At 45.2% G+C, this 22,037-nt stretch overlaps 2 protein-coding genes across 4 annotated transcripts in view; both read right to left on the reverse strand.

Annotated features, from left to right (window-relative positions):
• Positions 1 to 22,037, reverse strand: part of Foxj3 (forkhead box J3) — an 821,428-nt gene that overhangs the window by 479,920 nt on the left and 319,471 nt on the right. The window lies entirely within an intron of this gene.
• The window catches only part of Hivep3 (HIVEP zinc finger 3), a 397,655-nt gene that overhangs the window by 244,557 nt on the left and 131,061 nt on the right, over positions 1 to 22,037 (reverse strand). Inside the window, exons 3-4 of one of the 3 annotated variants that reach the window (XR_007595255.1) lie at positions 5,077 to 5,312; positions 3,915 to 4,643 (exon numbers count right to left, since the gene is read on the reverse strand). The exons of the other annotated variants lie outside the window; for them this stretch is intronic. The gene's annotated coding sequence lies outside the window, so the exon portion shown is untranslated. Of the gene's footprint in view, positions 1 to 3,914; positions 4,644 to 5,076; positions 5,313 to 22,037 lie in introns of those variants that run through there. 3 annotated transcript variants of the gene reach the window in all.

Raw genomic sequence — 22,037 nt, forward strand, 5'->3', positions numbered from 1 at the left:
CAGTGTCAGCCTGCCTTCCTTGATAGAGTGTCAGGAAGGCACTAAGACCAGTCGACTCGTCATCTGTCACTAAATCTAAGTGCCCGCCTGGCACAGGTCTGTAATGAGAGCAGGCTCAGTCTCTGTAGCTTTCTAGAATGGGCTGCAGCGGAGAGATGTGTCTTTGTTTTAAGTAGAAGATACGTTCTCTTCTTTGCACCCAAAAGCATTCACCCTGGAAATTGTTGCTGTAGGGACAGGAAAGCAGGAGTAAGCTCCCATCCTTCCTAAGCGCTTCAACATCCTCCCTGTGAAACACTAAGAGGGGCGGCACAGCCACAGCAAGTCCCCAAACTTCACAGCATATGTGCCTTTCCAGCATGGATCTACTCCATAGCACATTGTTAAAGTGATAATTAGTGACAGACTTGCCATGAATATTCCAGATAAAATCTCTCTCCACAACAGTTGATAGAGACAAAGGGCATCACAGGAAATGGAAGAGGGAATGAGGGGGCTCCTGTGTGTGTGTGTGTGTGTGTGTGTGTGTGTGTGCGTGCACACCCATGTGTGTGTGTGTGTGTGTGTGTGTGTAGAGCATAAATCAGATATTGATTTTAATAAACAAAGAACCCAGGATATCAGTAGCAGGTACAGGGTGCATGCATTTCCTTCATCACTCTCAGGGAGCCCAATTCTGCCCCCATAAACCCTGATGAAAAAGAGAGGTCCAATTCTAGAAGTTTCCCTTCTGTGGCTTTGTGAATAGCACTTAAGGATGTTTAAAGATGGAAGGTCAAAGGCACAGAGCCATGGAGGAAAGTGCAGAAGGATGGATAGGCCAGGGTGGTAACAAGCAAACTCCCTCAGCCCCTGAAAGGGAATGAGAAACAGTTTCGGTATGGGGTTAGCATGTCTCCCAGCAAATATTTACAAAGGCTCCTTACAGCCCTTTCCACACTCTCAGGGATGCAATAGCAGGAGCTGAAGATGGTGGCATCCAAACAGGAGGTAGAGAAAGATAAATAAAAATTTTGAAGGCTAGAAAGGAAAGGAAGGCAATCACAGGCACAGGCACTTCATCTGTAGATGAAGAATGAGCCATAGGTCTAAGAACACAGAGTAAGCCAGCACCCTAGGATATCCAGAAGAGAAAGCCAATAGTAGTGTCTCTATGTCCCTTGTTTGCACAGGTGTCAGGACCTGGCTGGGATGGAATCTTCTGCTTTAAGGGCATTGGTGAGCCTTCTGGATGGTAACATGGCATAAGCATCAGGACAGGCTATGGCCGAGTCCTCTGCAGGCCAAGCTCTGCCTTTCCCCACCTCTCAGTGCTATGAGATAGCCAGTACCACTTCCTATCCTAACTACTCCTTGCTCACAAGGTTTGAAGGCCACAGTGCTAGAAACATCCCTAACACCAACTCAGTATATGTTCCTCCTTCTTCAAAGGAAGAAACCGAGAACCAGGAGTGACATGGTATACCCTATATAAAAGACTTTGAAAACAGGTGGCAGGGTAGTTTCCTCACCAGGAACCACAAGTCTCAGGTTGCCTGTCTCCGAGAAAAAGAGGATCCCTGTCTTTGCTTGCTTGGACTAAACACCACCCAAAATGCAAAATCATTTTGGAGAGGCTAAGATACGGCATCAGGATCAAAATTTAGAGAAAGTTAAAACTAACACCCAATGTGGGTCATCCTAAAAGGAACCAAACACTAAGACCCTGGCTTCTGGAAGAACCAGCCATGGGCAGAGTCACGAGCAACAGTAAACTCAAATGACTGCTGGAACCTCCAAGCCTCACAGTTTATATAGGGCCCTTACACTGCCACTTCCTTTGGCATCATAGGCTCACCCTCTTGCACATCACAGTCTCACCTTCAGATCTATGGCTCTACGGCTCTTTAATGAGACCTCTCCCAGCCATCCAGTGGAAAATGGCCACAATATCCCTCCATCCTATCCCTTCCTGACTTTTTCCCACTGCTTGGGCTTTCTACCATTTTTATCATCTATCACTTTCCATTTCCAAATAATCCCCACACAGACAAGGAGTTTGGGTTCACTCCTGTGTTGCCAAGTGTTGGCTAGTATCTAACACTCAACAAATACCAGCTAGATACATGAATGAAAGATAGGTCTTCCTTCTACTCTTTCAGTAATAGCTACCTATTTACCTCCTACACACACACACACACACACACACACACATGCATACATGAACATGCATGCATGCATATGCACACACATTCTCACATACACACACATTCTCACATACACACGTACACACACTTTCACACATGCAAACATACTCATACATATTCACACACAAATGCACATGTATGTCAATACACATACACATGCATTTACATACATTCATACACATACTCACAAATGCACACACACACACATACAGAATTTTCTGTCCTCCTTTCTCTTCTTTTTTTTCCCTCCTTTCTCTTCTTTTTCACCTGTTCCCAACCTTCCATTCCCATTAACAAGTATACGTTGAACTAAAGTTAAGGCATTCAGTAACAACACTGCCAAGGCTTCCATTAGAAACATATTTCATACATATATATTCATATATATGCAGAAAATGTTCTAGAACAAAATGCAAGACACTGATGCCCCTGGATGTCTCCAGGGAACAATGGACACTTCAGTCTGTAAGCTACATATGAACTAAGTTTTGATTTATGTGACTGTAATTAACTATTCAACATATTTAATCAAATGTAAAATTAGAGAAAACTTAAAACTAGCATAGGCCTTGGCTCCCATCCCCAACACCATCCTACTACAAATGTTTTTCAGGGTGACAGCCCCTGGAATATGCCTGGGCTGGTGGAACGGGTGACAATGCAACTGGGCTGGTGAAATGGGGTGACAATTCTGTCCTAGTCCTAAAATTGTCTGAAATGCGACTGTTACTTCTATAATGAGGCATCTGAGAAAGTTCCCATCAGGCAGAAGGATATGAATTAATGCAAATTTCCACATACATAAAACATGGAGACTTCATCTCAGCTCCTAAATCCCTTTACCTTTCATCCTGCTCACTCCCACGTGGGATTTGTGTTGAACAGATTTCAGAAGTCCCAGAAGACCATGCTGGTGGTGCAAACAAGGGGACACAGGCAATGCCTTCAAGAAGGTAGGAGCCAGTGAGGGCACCCATGAGCAAGAAATATCACAATCTAAAGAGTGCTCCCAGATAGACAATCAGGGTGTGTGGCCAGAGGGTCATATGATTTTTATAGTTTTCTTCTGAGACTTTCAAACTATTCCAGATTTTTTTTTTTACCCAGAGTCTTATTGTGATCTTACATTTTCCCTTTGTTTATTCTGTCAGATAAATGCTACCAGGCTGGTGAAATGAAATGATGCTTCTCTTCTCTAGAACACAAATGTTCTAGAATGTGGCTGTTGCTTCTCTAGGTCTTCCTGAAGGTGGAGTACCTATTCATTTATCGTTATCTTCTTGGCCTGTAGCCTGGCACCCTGGAAGAGTGGCTGTTCCTTAAGTGGGGAATGATTAATGACTATTGTCCAGTACCCAGTGAAGAATTATATAGTATCCCCAGATATTGCCCCAAAGACAGTGGCACACCCCCATTCTCCTTCCCTCTATTGCTACCCACGGGTCATCTCTGTTCTGGGTGAGGCAAAGAAAGCCAGAGTTATCCATGTGAAGGTCGATAGAGGGTTCTGAGAAAGGCATGAGCTGTCTTCCCAGGAACCTATGGCACTGTTACATTTAAATATATAAATTTGCATAGTATATATAATGCTACAGGATGCTATAAAAACATATGTGGCTGAGGTTGGCTTATCATTGAATTAAGCACCATGGGGAGTAGTTTCTTTTACTCTGTTTATCTATATTCCTGATATCTTTATAATATTCAAAATGTATGAGTTTACAATAATAAAAAGTAACCAAATTTTGTTTAATTGAAAAAAGTAAAGTACAACTGTCCTGGATGGGATAGACACAAAAGGCAAGACTGAGAGTCATGGGTAGGGAACAAGGCTGGCTCAAACCTCCCAGAAGACTAAGGGTCTTTCTCCAACCATGCCTTCTCCCTCTTCACACAATCCAAACAGCAGGAGCTGACAAAGTCACAAGCAGATGTACGAGGCAGGGAAGAAAAGTACCAAACTGCTGAGGGAGAGACTCATTGACCAAGACAGGCAGCATCTGTCAGGCGTGTACCCCAGGTTATACACGACACAAGTGTGACATACATTTGACAGCTTCTGAGAAGTAGGAACCTCTCAAGGTGCTTTTCTCTAAAGTGACTCAGTGCTTGGCATAAGGAATGAATCCAGAATACGGAGGAGAAACTGGGCACTTCCTCACAAGGGTGGTTAAGCAGGATGTCGGCAGCTGAGACAGGACTTCAGGCTTATAGGAAAGAGTGGCAGCCAGGTGCGATGGCATCTCACAATACCTATTGGTGAAACTGATCGTAAGTCACATGCCATCCTCTCTGGCATTTTCTGACAGTTTTGGGACACACACTGCTGCTCTGGCTTCTCTGGTCCATGTGCCAGGTTTCGCAAACCGAGAAAGACTTTGCTGTGCCATCCTCCATTTGGTGGGTCTTGAATGGGCAGCCTGGGCGCTGATGTCCATGGCAAGTCTCTGTCGGTACCTGCAAACAGTGAGAACATTTATCAGAATGGAACTTCACTGTTCCCTTTCCATCATGTCATGATGGGCACAAATGGGGAAGGGGGATGAGTGAGAAGGCAGGATGCCACAGGAACTTGGGAGGAAGGTATAGGCACAGTGAACAAGGGCAGAAGGGCTGATGGAATGGCAGGAGGGAGGACACACAACAGACCCAGGAAGGACTTGGATCATCAGAGACAGCAGACAGAAAGGGGCAGAAGTCATGCATAGACAGGAAGGCCAGCCTGAGCTGGTTCACACAGATTCCTGGCCATGGCCATGTCACCTTCTGCTTTGCCCATCTGCCTCTTAGTCTCTGCCTCCTGGTCCAGAAGGGCCCCTCCCCCAGCTCTGCGTCCCCATCCCCTCCTCCTAATGGCCCTCCACTAAGCATACCAGAGAAATTAACTTACTTCTACCACTTGGGCCAGTGTGTCTCTTGTCTAGCTCTCCTGGGGCTTCTGGCAGCATGTGCCTTGGTGATCCCTGCTCCCTCTGAGCTCAACATCTCAGTCTCAGGCTGTGCTGGAATCTGGCTCCGTAACTTCTTTTCTTCCTGTTCTTCAAGGAGGTAGCAGGATGTTTTGTCCCTCGGCTGGACAAGATGCAGCAGGAGTGGGCAACGCAGGGCCAAATCGGAGACACCAGACTGAGAGGGACAGGAAGGGGAAACACGGGGCAGTGCTAGGTGATCTGGACCACTGGTCACCCCATTCTAGTTCATGAGTGGACAGCTAGATGAGGGACACCAGATGGACCAGAACTGCAAGTCCAGTGTACAGTCATGTTACCTTTCATGGAAGACTGAGCCCTTTCGGCACATTGATCTTCGTTAACACAGGTGCTAGCAGATCCTCTTCCTGGTACAGGCTCATGCTTTAAAACACATCAAAACTAGCCAGAGTCAAAAAGCTGGTAGGCTTTGTCAGTCCCCATGGAAGCAAATCCAGCCGCACTTCTGGGAGACTCCTGAAATGGGCCACCCTCTTACTAAGGTTTCCCTCCAAGAGATACCCACTTGGAATGCTCACTCCACCAGGGTGGGGCATAGCAGTAAGCAGAACCACCTGGATCGACTCCAAATGGGTCAGGCACTTCCCTTTTGGATTATAGCAAGGACTGTGCAAAGTCAAGCTGGATAAACACCTTACAGGCACAACTATGAGCCACGGCCACCATAGTACCTGCAATGTAAGAATCCATCCCTGGAGCCCACAGCTTAAAGCACAGACCCTGCTAGAGTATATCTGGACATTATTAGCATGCTTCAGAACCTTCTGGAAGCCTTATTCAAACACAAATCTTTGACTATAGTCCCAGAATCCCTTGACTTGATGGGTCTAAAAATCTACATATGTAACAAGTTCCCAGGTGCTGTGACTGTGGTCCAGAGGTCCACAGCAAGGGAGTTCAGGAGTATCACCTATTTAACATGAAATCTACCACTTATAGATCTACCTACCTACCTACCTATCTTTCTTTCTCTCTGTCAACCAACACTCAAAACTCACCCACAGTAGAGGCAGAAAAACTACAATACAAAGAAAACTGTTGGTCGATGTAATACATTATAAGAGGAAGAACAATGAGAGCCTTAATGTTCTTTGAATCTACCTACTTCATTCATCAAACAAAATCCAAAGAGGGTGTTCACTCAAAGAAACAAATATCAAGCCAAGATCAGAATCCAAACTAGAACCCCAGAGCTGTTCTCAAGCTCCTATAGTCCTGGTGTTGACCCAAGACCAGGAAGTCAGAGACACTGAAATGAATCAGAGGAGCTAGGCTGATCAAATGAGCCAGTAGACTGTCAAGAGAATGCCACTACATGGCAACATGGCCTACATGGTCTACCTGGCATGAACGTCAGTTGTTCATGCAGAAGTCAGGTACTGCTTTCTCATATGAAATCAGGTAAGCTTTGTGTATCAGCAAAACACACATGTTTAAGGCACTGTGTTAAGAGTCAAATATAGGGACTGTATCTACAGCCAGAATGGGCTTACAGGCTAGTCCTTTATAAATTCTAGATAGCAGCTTTAAATCTTGTATCGCCAGTACCTGGTGCATTATAGACACTGAATAAATAAATACTTGCTGATCAGAATGCAAATGAATGAGTGAATGAATGAATGGAAAAAAAAAAAGAACAGATGGGTGGGAGAGGGGAAGCCGGATGGATGCCCAAGTGTCAAGACCCCAAGCAGTGGGCTGGGCAAGCTCAAGGTGACCCTTCTGCCAAGCTGTCAATGTGAACATTGAATGGTCTTGCTTGTTGGCAGAAGGCATGATGAAAGATGAGAGCTGTAAATGAGTCAGCCACCAGCTTGTCTGGGGCTATCTCCACCAGAAGTTCTGTCTAAAGCCAAGACAGTACTGACCACAAGATGGTGTGTGACATGCCATGTGTCTGTATTCCCTTTAAGGTCTACCATTTGTCTTCTGGGGGTTTTTATGAGGAATGTACTCCCAGAGGCTCATGTATTTGAGTACTTAGTCCTTAGTTGGTGTGCTATTTGGGGGAGGTTTAGAAGGTGTGAAGGAAGGATGTCATGAGGCATGGGCTTTTAGAGTATATAGCCTCACCTTACATCCACTTTGCACTCTCTGCTTCTGGCTTATAGATAAAGATGTGATCTCTCAACACCCATGCCTACTTTTTACCATGCCTTTCCACCTCGATGGACATATCCCTCTGGAATGGTAAGCCCAAACGAACCTTTCTTTCTATAAGTTGCTTTTGGTCATGGTGTTTATAGCAGTTTTAATGTAACTGGTTCCATAATCTCATAGGGAGAGGCAGTATTAGGAGGTGTGGCTTTGTTGGGGTGGGTATGGCCTTGTTGGAGGAAGTGTGTCACTGTGGAGGCAGGCTTTGAGGTTTCCTATGTTCAGGTTCCTGACCAGTGTCTCAAGCTGACTTCTTGTTGCCTACTCTCAGCTATAGCACCACATCTGCCTGTGGCAGAACCTCTAAAACTGTAAGCCACCACCACAATTAATGTTTTACTTTATAAGGAATTATAAGATTATATATTTTGCTTTATAATTTCCATGGTCATGGTAACTCTTTATAGCAATAAAAACCTTAACTAAGACAGAAGTTGGTATCAGGGACTGGAGTATTGCTGTGATAGGCCAGACCATGTTTTTGTTTGGAGGAATGTGAACTTTGGTATTTTGGGTTTTGAAAGCAGTAGAATGCTTCATGGGCCATGCTAGTAGGAACACGGAAGACAATGGTACTGAGAGTTATTTTAACTGCCAGGAGCTCACTCAAGCGGTTTCAGAGGAGAGGAATTTTAGTATGTTACCTAGAGGTCATTCTTGTGATATTTTGGTGAAGAAAGTGGCTGCCTTTTTCCCTTGCCCAAAGAGTCTTCCTGAGGCTAACGTGAAGAATTTTGGATTAGTTCTGTTGGCAGAGGAAATCTCAAAAACAACCTAGTATAGACTCTGTCATGTAGTTACCAGTGTTCATACTCATAAGATTTATAATGAAAATGAGCAAACTAAGGAGAAAAGTTGTACCAGGAAGTGGAATGGAGCTAATTCCTGTGTTCAAGGAGACAAATGGATTAAGAAATGGAATATAGGGAGTGGTGACCTCAGGGCAAGATCCTGCCTAGCTAAGTTTCCCACTGTGAAAAGGACCCAAAGAAAAGCTTAGAGCCAGGTGTGGTGGGACACACTTTTAATCCCAGCACTGAAAAGGTAGAGACTGTTGGATCTGAGTTTAAGGCCTGGTGTATAGAGCAAGTTTCACAATAGCCAAGGCTTAGGCAGTGAAGGAAACCAGGAAAAGGAGAAAGCTGGTGAATGTAATTGAATAAGGGGACCATGTTCCAGTCCCAGACAAGCTTCTGCCATGTGGTTCTGACTTTAGGATTAAGGATAAAAGAAATGGGTTATGGAATTTGCTTCTGCATCTAAAGAAAACTGCTTAGGCCCGGCATATGTCAGGAGTGTCCCTGAATGTAGGTCTAATAGAGAGGCCATTGTGTGAAACTGTGAAGTTGAAGCCTGTATTACCTTGGAAAACCCAAGATGTTAGAAATGCCAGCACCGTGGGATACCTGTGGAGGAGAGCTGTTAGCAGGGAGTGGAGCCAGGCCAAGAGAAAGAAGTGTGTTGCAGTCAACAAAGCCGAATGGAGTTGGAAAACTGAAGAGTGTTTTGACATCAGACATGGAGATAGAGTTTGGAGTTTGCCCATCTGGCTTTTGATCTTGCTTTGTTCCAGTATTTCCTTGCTATGCTCCTTTCCCTGCATTTCGGAATGGTAATGTATATCCTGTGCCTTTATTATATGTTGGAAGTATGTGATCTGTTTTGTGATTTTAATTTTTACAGGTGATCATAGTTCAGAGATTGTATGACTCTCAGAAGAGACTTTGAACTTTGGACTTGAAAACATTGTTGAGACTGTGATAAACTTTTGAAGTTGGACCAGATGAATTTTGCATTATGATATTGTTACAAGCTTATGGGGACCAGGGTATATGGTAGTTTGAATATAATTGGCCCCCATAATCTCATAGGGACAGCACTTCTAGAAGGTGTGGCTCTGGTGGAAGAAGTGTGTCACTGTGGAGGTGGGCTTTGAGGTTTCCTATGCTCAGGATACTGCCTGGTGTTTCAGTTGACTTCCTGTTGCCTTCAAGATGTTAAGAGTCTTAGCTCCGGTACTATGTCTGTCTGCACACTGCCAAGCTCCCCGCCATGCCCCCCACCACGATGGTAATGGATTAAGCTTCTGAAACTGTAGACCACCACCTCAATTAAATGTTTTCCTTTATAAGCGTTGCCGTGGTCATGATGTCTCTTCATAGCAACAGAAATCCTAACTAAGACAGAAAAGTAACTAATACATGCCTCCTGTTCTATATATGCTGGTGGAAAAGAAGGAACATAGCACCCTTTTGTGGATTCCATGGGGAATGAAAGGAATCATCCAGACATAATGCTCCCCGGCTGTTGCCAAAAACTCCTTCTCAGCTGTCTCTGAAGCTCTGGGTGGGCATGTGTGAGCCTGGTGTGGGATTGCTCCTCAGCCTGCAGGAACATCACTGGAAGGAGTGACATCTGAGCCACCCATTTGGAATGCCTAAGGTTGTAAAAAGCAAAGTTATTTCAGGTTCAACTGAGTTATAATTTATTTTTCTAACTGATCATTACTGCTGCTGGCTCTATAAATAATCACCTGGGGAGTCTGCTTTCTGCTCCCAAATCCTCTAAGAGCCTGGCTAGGTTCTCTGTGGTTTCTGGCCCTCAAACACAGCACATTTTTCTGTGCATCCCTTCAGGGAATCTTCCTGCAGTGCATGCCAAGGAACCTGCTGAGTTCTACCCAGCTCAGTCTTCCCTTCCTGACCCAGATGCTGGCTTCCAGATGTTGGCCTCCACATGCTGGTCTCCAGACCAGCCACCCAGTACTCCTCCCCCACCACAGGAAGCCTCACTCCTTGGTCACAGGTGGTTCCTGAACCAAGGTCTTGGCTCTTGTTTACTCTGTTTCCATCCACTGAAAACCTCTGTGCTCAGAAGATGAGATACTTAATTAAGGCAATCCAGCTGCAGCATCAGTTAAGGTCAAGCCTATGGAGAAAAGAGTTGGTCTGATGGTGTGGATGGTGCACTATGAAGAGCTCACACGGCCCCTGGAAGAGGGGCTCTGGTTTGCATAAAATCAATCTAAGCAATTTAAAGACTATACTTCAGGGGCTGAAGAGGTTAATCAGATGTTAAGATCGCTGCTCTTTCTGAGGATCCAAATCCAAATCCTATCACCCACCTATATGTGCCTGTAGCTCCTGTTACAGGGAATACAATGCTCTCTTCTGGCCTCCACAGTCACTGTACACACATGTACATATATAGACAAGCAGTCACATAGGCACATACACATAAATAATTTTTTTAAATTAATGCCATCGAAAAAAAGAATACACTTAAGTGTGACTCAGATTAATTAAGTACACACAAAGCCCATTCTTGACTGTGTTCTAATTGAACTGGCTTTCAGTTTCTCACTCAGGGACCTGGAAAGGATGTGATACTCAGAAAGACTCACTGAGTTCTGAGCATTATCAAATGCATTTTGACATGATGCCAGTGTGTCTTATGCCTGCTCTGTCAATGAGGGGACTGAGAAAAGAGATTTGCGCAAAGTTACATATAAAGAGGCAAAGAATGAAGTTCAAGTCCATCTTCCCATTGCTCTTCCTGCCTGCCCCTCTATCTAGAAGACTAGAAGACCCTCTAAGGCAGTGAGAGGACCTTCTATGGGCTTCCATTATACACTGACCACTTGAGAGCAGCATCTACTGGGCCATATTGGAATCTGCTTCTCCTCCAAGGCCAAAGTTTTGGCAATTAACCCCAGCAGCGCTGTGGAATAAAACTCTTGTATCCTGTAAAGATTTGTCACTCTTATTGGTTTAATAAAATGCTGACTGGCCAGTAGCCATGCAGGAAGTACAGGTGGGCAACCAGAACAGGAGAATTCTGAGAAGAGGAAAGGCTCAGTGTGCAGTCACCACTCAAACACAGAGGAAGCAAGATGAGAATGCCTCACTGATAAAAGGTACCAAGCCATGTGGCTAACATAGACAAGAATTATGGGCTAAGTTGTAAGAGCTAGTTAATAATAACCCTGAACTAATAGGGCAAACAGTTTATAATTAATATAAGCTTCTCTGTCTTTCTTTGAGACTGGACAGCTGCAAGACCAGGTGGTACAGAAATTTCCATATACATAGCAGTAAACACCTGAGTATTTCTGCATATTATATATTTACTTATGAATTGCATTTATGATCTATTGCTATAAATTTGATCTGCAGTGGCCCTGAAGGCCCATGTGTTAAAGGTTTGTTTCCATTATGGCAGTATTGGGAGGCTGTGGGGCCTTTAGCAGGAAAGGCCTAGTGAGAGGAAGTTGTGTCCTCAGGGGCTTACCCTCCAAAGGTACTGCAGGGTTCATCTCCTCCTCAGCCCTCCTTTGCTTCCTGGCAGCTATGAGGCAAGCAGTCTCCCACCATGACAAATATTCTGTTTCAGACCCAAAAGCAATGACACCAAGAGACCACTGACTGAAATCTCTGGAACCACAGCAGACACAAGTCTTCCCTCCATACAAACTGATTTCCTTAGCTATGGTGTCACAGTGATGGAAGCTGATCAACACTCGTGATCCACAGAAGAAGCACCAAGGATTTTGCATGTGGACACATCTACCTGGTGTCTACATACCTGTCATGTTTTCTTCCTTGTACATATCTACCTGGTGTCTACATACCTGTCATGTTTTCTTCCTTGTACATATCTACCTGGTGTCTGTCTACATACCTGTCATGTTTTCTTCCTTCCCTATGATGGATAATCTCACCTCTCGTGACCTCCAAAAAAATTATTCCACTTTGGAGACTGCTATGTTATGTGTTCAGCATCCATCCTTCATCCTTCCCATCTCCAGGGGAAGATGACTATGCGTTGAAGAATATGGGTGCTGGGGATACCGGGTGAACACGACAGCCAGAGTCATGTCCTTACTATCCAATGTATGAAATATTGTCAGATGGTGATAATGGCCATGAACAAAACAAAAGAAGATGATGAGAATAAGGCACACTGGACTCGGTGAAGGTCTCTGTGGACTGCTGGAGAGAAAGCTGTGGCCCTTGTGGGGGAGGAGGCTGAGGAGAAAGTCAGTGTGACTGGACTATAAGAAGGTGCTAGAAGAGATGAGAGACCTAAGGAGACTAGAGCTCAGGTTGGAGGCTCCTACCTCAGTTAGGTCTTAGTCCCACTGCTACTGGCTCGGTGACTTTGGTGAGGAAGAGAAAGAGCACCTTCTGACCAGTATTATTAAAAGTTATAGAAAGCAAACATATGAAATATCAACAGGAGCTCAAAAATTACCCAGCCTATAGTCAACGCTCACAAATGGTTCCCTGTCACTGGCCTTCCCCAGTTGTGGAAGCTCATGTAAGCCAGGCTTAGCCAGATCTCCACCATACTGAGCCAGAGTAGCTAAGGCTGTGCTGGCTGATAAAAAGCGTGCAAGGAAAATCTGGTGAATTGGTAGGTTAAAAATGGATAATGACTACCAAAACTGAGAGTCTGAATAAATATTAAATATGGGATCCATCGAGATGGCTCAGTAAGTAAGGCTTCATGCCAAGCCTGATGACCTAAATTCAGTCCCCAGAACCCACATGGTAGAAGGAGAGAAACTATCTCTGTGAGTTGTCCTCTGACTTCCATATTTGCTGTGACATATGTTCATTCACACGCACACGAGGCACATGTGTGCACATCATAGAGACATATATATATACATATATGTGTGTATATATATATACACTCACACTATATAAATAGATGTAAAATTTTTAGTTTAATTATGGACTTTCTAGTCATTTTTTTCAAGCACTGGGAGCAGTGTCATGTGTAACCTGTGAGTCTTCAGCACTTTACACAAACATGGAATGGCGCCACATATTTTCTACTGTCATAGAAGGCTGTGAAACAGAGGCTTCCGTTCTGGCAGAAACATAGCCTAGGCCAGGTCCTCCTATATCATCAGTTTCAGTGCCACCCTGGGGAGATTCCTCTTCATCCATTTCAAACTCACGGGCCTACCCTACAGGAGCAGCAACATGGAGGATGGTGTAAGTAATGTAAAATGCCTGAGAAAAGTCAATGCCTTGTGCCATGGCCTTGACTAGCCCCTACTGTCAGGGACTTGGTTGCTTCTCCTGCTGTATTTACATAAGCACTTGTCTTAGAAAAAGCCCCATCTACCTACACTCTTTCCACACAAACACCATTATTTCTTTGATATTTTTCCCCTAGTACTGAGGATTGAATGTAGACTTGGGCATGTCAGGTAAGCATCCTGTCACTGAGTCTAGTCCTTTAAAATACAATTATTCTCTTAAAATGAAACACTATATCTGACATCACCAATCCAAAAGGAACAGAATTTTTTAAGACTTTTGACACACATAGCCAAACAGTCATCTGTAAATGGGTGTAAGCCCACCTCCCCGGCCTTTGCCTATGGCTGAGTTCTAACCTTGTAAGGGTCCTCACCAACTTGTTAGGGAAAGCATGGCATCTCTTTGCTTTGATTTTATTTTTTTTGATCCCCAGGGACTTTGAAAAGTTTTTCACCTGTCTTATTTCTCTTATGAATGGCATATCTTATGAATTCGTGTCTCAAAAGGAATCTCTCAAGTTATGCTTCATAAGGAAAAGGCACTTGCAGGTGACCTGGCTACTCTCCCGTGGCACACTTTAAGCATACAGTATCATCAGTGGACTCCAAGTGAAATCCCCACCACTTGGCTGAATCAGCAAGACTGTCTATTTATGTACCAGGAAGCTGCCATCCCTTCATCTTGTGGAAAGTTGAGTTCAAAAGGCACTGGGGTCCTTTCTTACCCTGGGGCCACAGAACTCTGGCTTAGACCTGAGCAAGTCTAGCTCATGTAAAAGGAGTCCATGAATAAATTCACAGATGAGGTGACATTCCCACCTCAGCAGCACCCCCCCCCCAAGTTTTCCCAAGATGGATTTGATACTAAAGGTCTCGCAGCTTCTACCAAAAGATACTTGAGGTAAATCAGAAAGAAATGTTGAGGCTGGGGAGACAATTACTAAAGATGGAGAGGGCCAGACTCCTAGAACTCACTGGTCAGTCAGCCTAGCAAACTTGCTGAGTTCCAGACCAGAGAAAGTCTCAAAGGGTGGAGGTGGGGGTGGGGTAGATAGCACCCAAGGAGTGACACATCCAAGGTTGTCTTCTGGCTTCTGCACACCTGCACAAACTTGCGCACCTGCACATATGAGTACTACACACACACACACACACACACACACACATACACACACGGGAAGATGAAGTTGACTTGGCATCCCTCCTGAAGCCAGAACATGACACATGGTAAGGGAAATTCCTTTAATCTCCCATTTGCCAACTCGGCAGACCTTAAAGGACTACAGACCAAATCCTGTTTCCAAATCAATGCAACACAAAAACTGGTATGGTCAGTGACTGCTCCCCTCAGGAGTATTTGTCTTGTTTTCTTCCTTACTTTGTACTTGGCTTTGGGACATAATTTAGCACCCAACCCCCCTTAGCCTCACTTACTGTACAGAGAGATTTTTCTCCTGAGCCCTTCTAGGACCTGCAGCAATCTAACTCCTGAGCCCAGGCTTGCTCACCCTCAACTTGTGAATAAGAAAACTGGTCTTTGGCTAGAAACATATTCAAGTGTGTAACTCCCTTTGTCAGTAGTGTGCACAGGCAAGCTTCCAGATTTTCACACATAGGATGTTACCCCTAACATTCCCCACATTTTGGCTGTTCCCATGGTTATATCTCACTGGGCTTGGTCACCAGAGGAGTAAGAGCTATTGGAAAGGGAATGCTCACATCTCAAGTTATCCTTCATAGGAAGAAGCCACTTGCGGTGACCTGGCTACCCCTCCTATGGCACACCTCAAGCACACTGAGCCATGTAACTGGCAGCCAAAACAAAGCAAAATGGACACCTTCAAAATGGAATTAGGGGTGTGCGTTTGGCAACAGGAATAAGACCACAAAGGAAGAGGGAGGAGAGAGGCCTTCCTCCCAGCCTAGAGGACAGGCTTCATGGGATGGGGACCACATGCAGATCCTACTGTTCTGCATGGCACTCTTATCTGCAGGCACACTAGTGACACCAGAGAAACTTATACCATTCTCAATCTGAGGGCCTACAGAATCACTTTGCTACTTGACTGAACAGTCTATGTCAGTCCCTCCAAAAGGACTGAGGAAACCTGTGCATACTACACAGCGCTAAGCATTGGGTTTGCAAGGCCTGGTTGCCCTACACCAAGGATATATGATGTAACCAAGGAGATGACACTTATGAGGTTGGTAATACAGCAAGTAAGGAGTCAAAAGAGATCCCATCTGTGAGAGCTACCAGAGGCTGGGAAGGGCAGCTGGTCTGCTCAGAAGGCAATATAAATAAATGGATTAACTTTAACCTCAAATGGTGAGGAAATTTATGCAGATGGCTAGAAAGGGAACCACTACTTGGGGAGCCCCGAGAGAGCAGCAGGAGGGCTCAGAGTCCCTCACAGACTGCTACACTGTTGGCTGGAGAGAAGGGCTTGTGAGGGAGGCGGAAGCTCAGATCATTAGCTGGGGAGAAAGAAAAGCAGATTTCAGAGAGGTCTGAATCCCATACAGAGACTCTGGGCTCCATCTAATCAGCAGGAGGGAGCAGCTGGAGGCTTGTGAAGAGCAGATTAACATAATTAAAGGGAGCTCCTAAAGACTTCAGTTTTCTGTGGGGATGCAGGTGAAACAGAAGTGGAACGCTAGGGTCTTTTTGAGAGCCCATGTTGGCAGTCACAATCTGGAAGTCACCACAAAGCCAGTATCCACAGGGCTTGGAGATGGATTCACTAGGATTAAGGATGACTGGGATGGGGAATTTCTGAACTTTGAAACGTGGTAGCTCAAAGGTGGATGTAGCCATGGGGGACATAAAGACACAGGTTGGTGCCCTTGAAGGAAGAATTCAGAGCAGTTGGAGGAGTTTCGTAATAACTTTAAAAGGACAGAAGAGGGGCCGGAGAGATGGCTCAGCAGTTGGAATCATGTACTATCCCACACGGAGGCTCTCAACAGTCTATAACACCAATTCAAAAGATCCACTGCCTTCTTCTGAGTCCCATGAGCACTAAGTATGTACATGGTGTACAGACAGACATACAGGCAAAACACCTATACACATAAAATAAAAGCAAGCAACTCTAGAGAGAGAAGGGGGCATCCAAAAAGCAGGTATTTGCTCAGAGATGGAGGAAATGGATGACGCTTCCTGTTCAAGGAGAACTAACTCTAGCAAAGTTTTGGCCAACATCAGAGAAACAACTGTTTGTCCACAACACCAATTAGTCTCCCTCCTGCCTCTCTTGCTCTCCCTTCTCCACAAGAGCTTATCAGACTATAGGTTCAGAGACCAGGAGGGCAATACCCAGAAGCACAGAATTCTGTTACTTTCTTCTACTGAAGTACTCTATGTAAAACATCCTTATTTTCACACATAAGCACAACCTTCCATGTGTATGTCCAAGGCCCTGTTTTTCTCTGCCCCTCTGCCCTCTACTAAGTCCTCCTCCAGCACCCACAGCCACTGCTGACTTACCAGCGTGCACCCTTTTCCTCCCATCTCTTCCTGACTGTCAGCACCCCGACCCCTGATTTCTTTCCACCTTTCCACAGAATGAACACAAGAAAGACTGGCAACTGGCTGTAGAAAGCGCTCTGAAGAGCAAGTCCAGAAGGCTTGGGTTTTAGAAGCTAGCCAAAGGAATCAAAGGTGATTTGTCTCTGTGTTAGAGAGTCCCTCATTTGCTGCTTTATAGAGATTCGATTTCTCCCTCTGCAGGTACAAAGTGAAGATAAGCAGGCTCCCTTTCAGAGCCAGTAGCTCCAAGTACAGTGCTTACAGCTGCAGCTATACTGGGTGACAGAGGAGGGAAGGAAACAATGAATGGGAGTAAGGAGGAGGTGGAGAAAGAAAAAGGCAGTGCTTCGGATGGAGTGGATATGAGCAATGTAAAAGGCAACCCCCTCCAGTTCCTGGAAGAGGAGATGAGTCAAGCAGAAGAGCAATTCACAGATGCCCCTCCTCTGCCTGCCACATGAATTCCCAGACGGAACCAGCTGTGCGCCTGTCACTCAGCCTCCACCGCCATTAGACACTGCTCCACAGCAAGGAAGCTGGAGGGTCATGTCTGCTTCTGCTGGGGAGCAGCAGAGAGGAAGCTGGGCAAGGCGAGAAGGTGACTGCAGGGGCACGGGGGCCAGGGGGTGAGAAAGAAAAAGCAAAGGACTGTAGTAATAACATGACAGGGCTTACTGCGGCTCCGAAGAGAGGAGCCAAGGATCACTCAATCTCTGCCGCTTGGCGTCTGTAGATGTTTCTGGTTTCCTAGACAACCCTGCCTGAACCAGACAGAAATCAAAACCCCTTTTGAGAGAATAATACAGGTGTTGGGAAGGCAACACAAAAGGAAAGGCAAGGAGGGGAGGTATTATTGATTTCCTGCTTTGGGCAATCAGGACAAGCTGGGAAATAAAGTTCCCTGATGGAAGCTGAACTCTCACTGGGATCTGTGCTCTCCCCTCATTTTGCATGGGTACCCATGAGAGTGGCTGTACTTCTTGTTCACCAACAGAGGTGTGAGTTGGCTGGGTGCACAAGTTTGTCACAATTGACCTAAACATGGACTTTTAAGGTTTTTTTTTTTTTCATTTCATGGTATGCAAATTCACCCAGCATTTCTGGCCTTTCCAATTAATTTAGATGCATGATCATGAACATGACACATAATTTGTAGTCTGGGGTCACTTATATTTCAAATCGAAATGAAGAAACTGGCTTCTTAGTTAAATTCACTGGCCTTCAAATTTAGAAGATCTGATTTCAGATACAGTCAGATTCCAAAAAGCCATCTATGGTCCTTGATACAAACTAATATGAACTTCTAAGTTAGGAACTTATGAAAACGGCCCCAAATCATCCATCCCAGTACAAACTGGGGTTAAGCCAAGATCCCATGATGCCTTCTGCATCTCTGGCTTTACATGTCTCCCTGCTCTGAGAACTGCCCTCCTCCTTTCAGGATCCCCAAGCTCTTCCCCTGAGAACCCTACCTCCCAGCCTGAGGACTGTAGAAAGCAGTTCTTTCTCTTTTATTTCAGCTTCCCTGTGGCTCTAGAAGCAGGTTCTTCAGAGGGGAGGGTTTACACTTAGGTATAGGCCATGCGCTGGAACAGCTGGAGGATTGCCAAGACTTAGACGCTCAACTCTTCGTCCCACTTCCTTTTTAAATTTAATTATTTGGGTTTTTTTTTTTAATGTACATTGGTATTCTGCCTGCATGTATGTTTATGTGAGGGTGTCAAAGCCCCTGGAACCGAAATTACAGACAGTTGTGAGCTGCCATGTGAGTGCTGAGATTTGAACCTGGGTCCTCTGGAAGAGCAGCCAGTGCTCTTAATCCCTGAGCCATCTTTTCAGGCCCCTCCATCCCACTTCTTACAAGAAGAAAACAAAGATCCAAAACACCAGCATGACTTTTCACCATGCTCTAAATGTCCCCAGAGAAAGGAAGCATGAAGCAACCTGCAGCTTCAGAGAGGTGCTTCAATTGCCTCATAAAGATGTCTCGTGTGACCTCAAAAACAAGGTCACACCACGCACAGGCAGACAACCCACTCACTCCCTTGTTGTCTTAGAGGTGCTAGAGGCACGAGGAGAACTTTGGATGCCCACAGTAGAGAAATATCCACCATGTCTCAACAGCAGTGACCTGGTGGCAGGTATGAAGAGCAGGCCCTTGGGCAGACTCTGGATGAGAAAGACTAAGAAGCATGGGACTCAGACTGCAAACTGCTATCGTAGCTGAAGGAGCTCATCCAAGAGTTCATGCTTCAGCGCCAGCTGCCTCTGACATTTGGCCCAGCCTACTCAACCATGCTGTAATAAGCCTCTTGCCTGCACGAACTTACTAGACCCAAGACCCCAGAGAAGTTTAGCAGAGGTTCACTTGAACTCTGTGCTTCTTTCCAGGATTTGGGACTGGAGTGGTCAAAGGAGAGAGACAGTATAAAAAGCACAAGTTATCTAATCACTGGTCTTGGCTCCTTAAGAACTAATGGATATCTTTATCTTTTCAATGTGGGTATTTTGGTAAAATATATTTCAGTCCACTCTCTGCACCCTCACTCACCTCTTTGGTGCTGTCTTCTACTCAGAATCATAACAGCACCTGGGACTAAACAAAAACTGGGACAAGAGTGGGTTGTAACTACAGGAGTGGGAAAATCTGAACTACTAATGGACACCATGAGTGAGTGACAATAACCTGTCAGGCCTCCCTTACATGCATTTTGCATCTTTGGTAGCTTTGTATGGGTAGCTTAGGTTGGACATCCAAACCCTGAGGCATATAGCAGTGCCCCCATGCCCTCATCCAGTCTTCTCTTGAGATGCTCTGAAGAGCTGCCAGCCTTAAGGAGATGGCAGAAAGAAAACTATGGCTGCAGCATTATCATAGCCTCTGGTCATCTTTAAAGGAGGGCTGCTCAGAGCTGGGTCTCCTAGAGGTGACTTGAGAACATATGGATTGTGCTGCAAAGGTGAGGATGATCCAGAGTCAAAGTCAGAAAGGAGCAAGGAACTGCAAATGAGTCCAGTTTGTGACTAGGCTGAAGCAGCAGCATGTTAGTAGCTTTACAGGGAGTAAAAAGGAAAAGCGGCAACCATGCCAAAGGGTACTGAGAGCAACAGCTCTACCTGAACTACCACCAAGTGATTGCCATATGTTCATTACATGTGACTCAGGATTTGACAAAGCAAGTCAGTATATAAAATAAAGGACTTTCAAGCTCACAGATAGGCCCGAAAGAGTTGACAAGTACAACACAGAGTGTAGCTCAATGGTAGAGCATGTGCCCAACACACTCAAGATCCTATGCCTAGTACTTAGAATTGCAAAATGAATGAATGAATGAAAGTTGAAAAGTAAGCTAACAAGACTTTGATGGTTACAAGGGCATCCAGGGCATTCAGGTCTGTATGCCTGGTCTTTGTACTTTGTCTCCCACTCCTAGGACCACAGCTGGCAACTAGGTCCCATGATCCATAGTCAAAATAGAGAGACACAGAATTAGGCAGTTTAATATCTAGCCCAGAGAAACTCCAGCCCAACTCTCCAAGAACCTTAAATATCATTTACACTGTGATGTGGAATGCCCTTCTATATTCTGTGAATATGTTTTATTACCATTGGTTAATTAGGAAGCTCATTTGGCCAATAGCCAGGCAGAATAGAGCCAGGCAGGAAATCCAAGCAGAGCTAAAGGGAAAAAGAAGGCAGAGTCAGAGAGATGCCAACAGCCACCCAGGAAGCAAGATGTGAGTTAACAAGCCATGAACTTCGTGATAGAATAGTAGAAATGGGTTAATTTAAGTTATAAAAGCTAGTTACTAATAAGCCTGAGCTAATAGGCCAAACAGTTTCTAATTAATATTAAGCCTCAGAGTAATTTTTTGGGAACTGGCAGGTGGGAGAGAAACCTCCAGTTACACACTGTTCATTCTCAAAGTGTGGGGTGTAGCTGCCTTGGACTGAGTGAGTTGGAATGGCCCTGCCTTCAGGGTGGGTCCAGGTTCCAGGTCCTCTGGCCAGGCACTACCCCTCAGAGGCAAACCAAGATGGGGTTCCATGATGGAAACCACTGACTATAAGAGCCAAAAACTTTGTCTTGAACCAAAGAAGAAAGCCAATTGATCTATAGCAACATGTTTGCCAAAATTTTACCATGGATATTGTCCATCTCAGCAGGAACTTATCTGGGGTCCCTCCCTTCCTACTTCTCTCTCTCTCTCTCTCTCTCTCTCTCTCTCTCTCTCTCTCTCTCTCTCTCTGTGTGTGTGTGTATGTGTGTGTGTCAGTGTCTCTGTGTGGGTATGTGTACAAGGTGCCCTTGGAGGCCAGAGGCATCAGATCTTAGCAGAGTTGGAGTCACAGAAGGTTGTAAACTGTGCCCTGTGAGTACTGGGAACTGAATTCAGGCCCTGTGCAAAAGCAATACAGTCTCTCATTCCCTCCGTCCCATTTCCTTTCTCTTAACCCCTCTGCTTCCTTCTCTGTGTCAATCACTCTTGGTATGGTTCCTATTGACCTTAGCTGACCCCTGGTGTGCTGAACAACCTCTTCAAGCAATGAATACTTTAGGCTCTCCAGGCACCCCAAAGTGGTAGGAGCTGGTCACCACCAGCAACAGATCATACACCCGAGCACAGGGAGTACCTGGCAGGCTCAAGGTCATCTGCACATCACTGAGAAGGCTGGAGCAAGATCCAACATCCCAGCTCACCATGCTCATCCCTCCCTAGACTTTGGCTTCGTCTCAAAGGCACTAAATGTCAGGATACTCACAGAAGGAAAAGCAACTGCTGAGGGCTGCAGGAACAATAGACAAAGCCAACTTCTTTAGAGTTTACAAACCATATTGCTCTAACAACCACGCAACATCTTACCACCATGGTAATGAACAGCAAGTGCCAATCTTTCTAATCAGTCTTTACATGACTACTCAGTACCTTCCTTTCCACAGAGGGGACATCCCAAGGATTCCAGGAAGAAAGCCTCCTGCACCAGGGTCAGCTTCTGTGGCTAATGTCCACATACAGTCTTCTAGGGACTGAAGCGGGATGACAATCTTTTCCTGACTAGATTCTTTCTCCCAAGTACTCTACAACAGGGGTACGCAAGTTTTTGCTGTAAGGGA

This window comes from Alexandromys fortis, unplaced genomic scaffold, assembly GCF_014885135.2.
Source record: "Alexandromys fortis isolate MF-2015 unplaced genomic scaffold, M_Fortis_MF-2015_v1.1 scaffold_122, whole genome shotgun sequence".
NCBI lineage: Eukaryota > Metazoa > Chordata > Mammalia > Rodentia > Cricetidae > Alexandromys > Alexandromys fortis.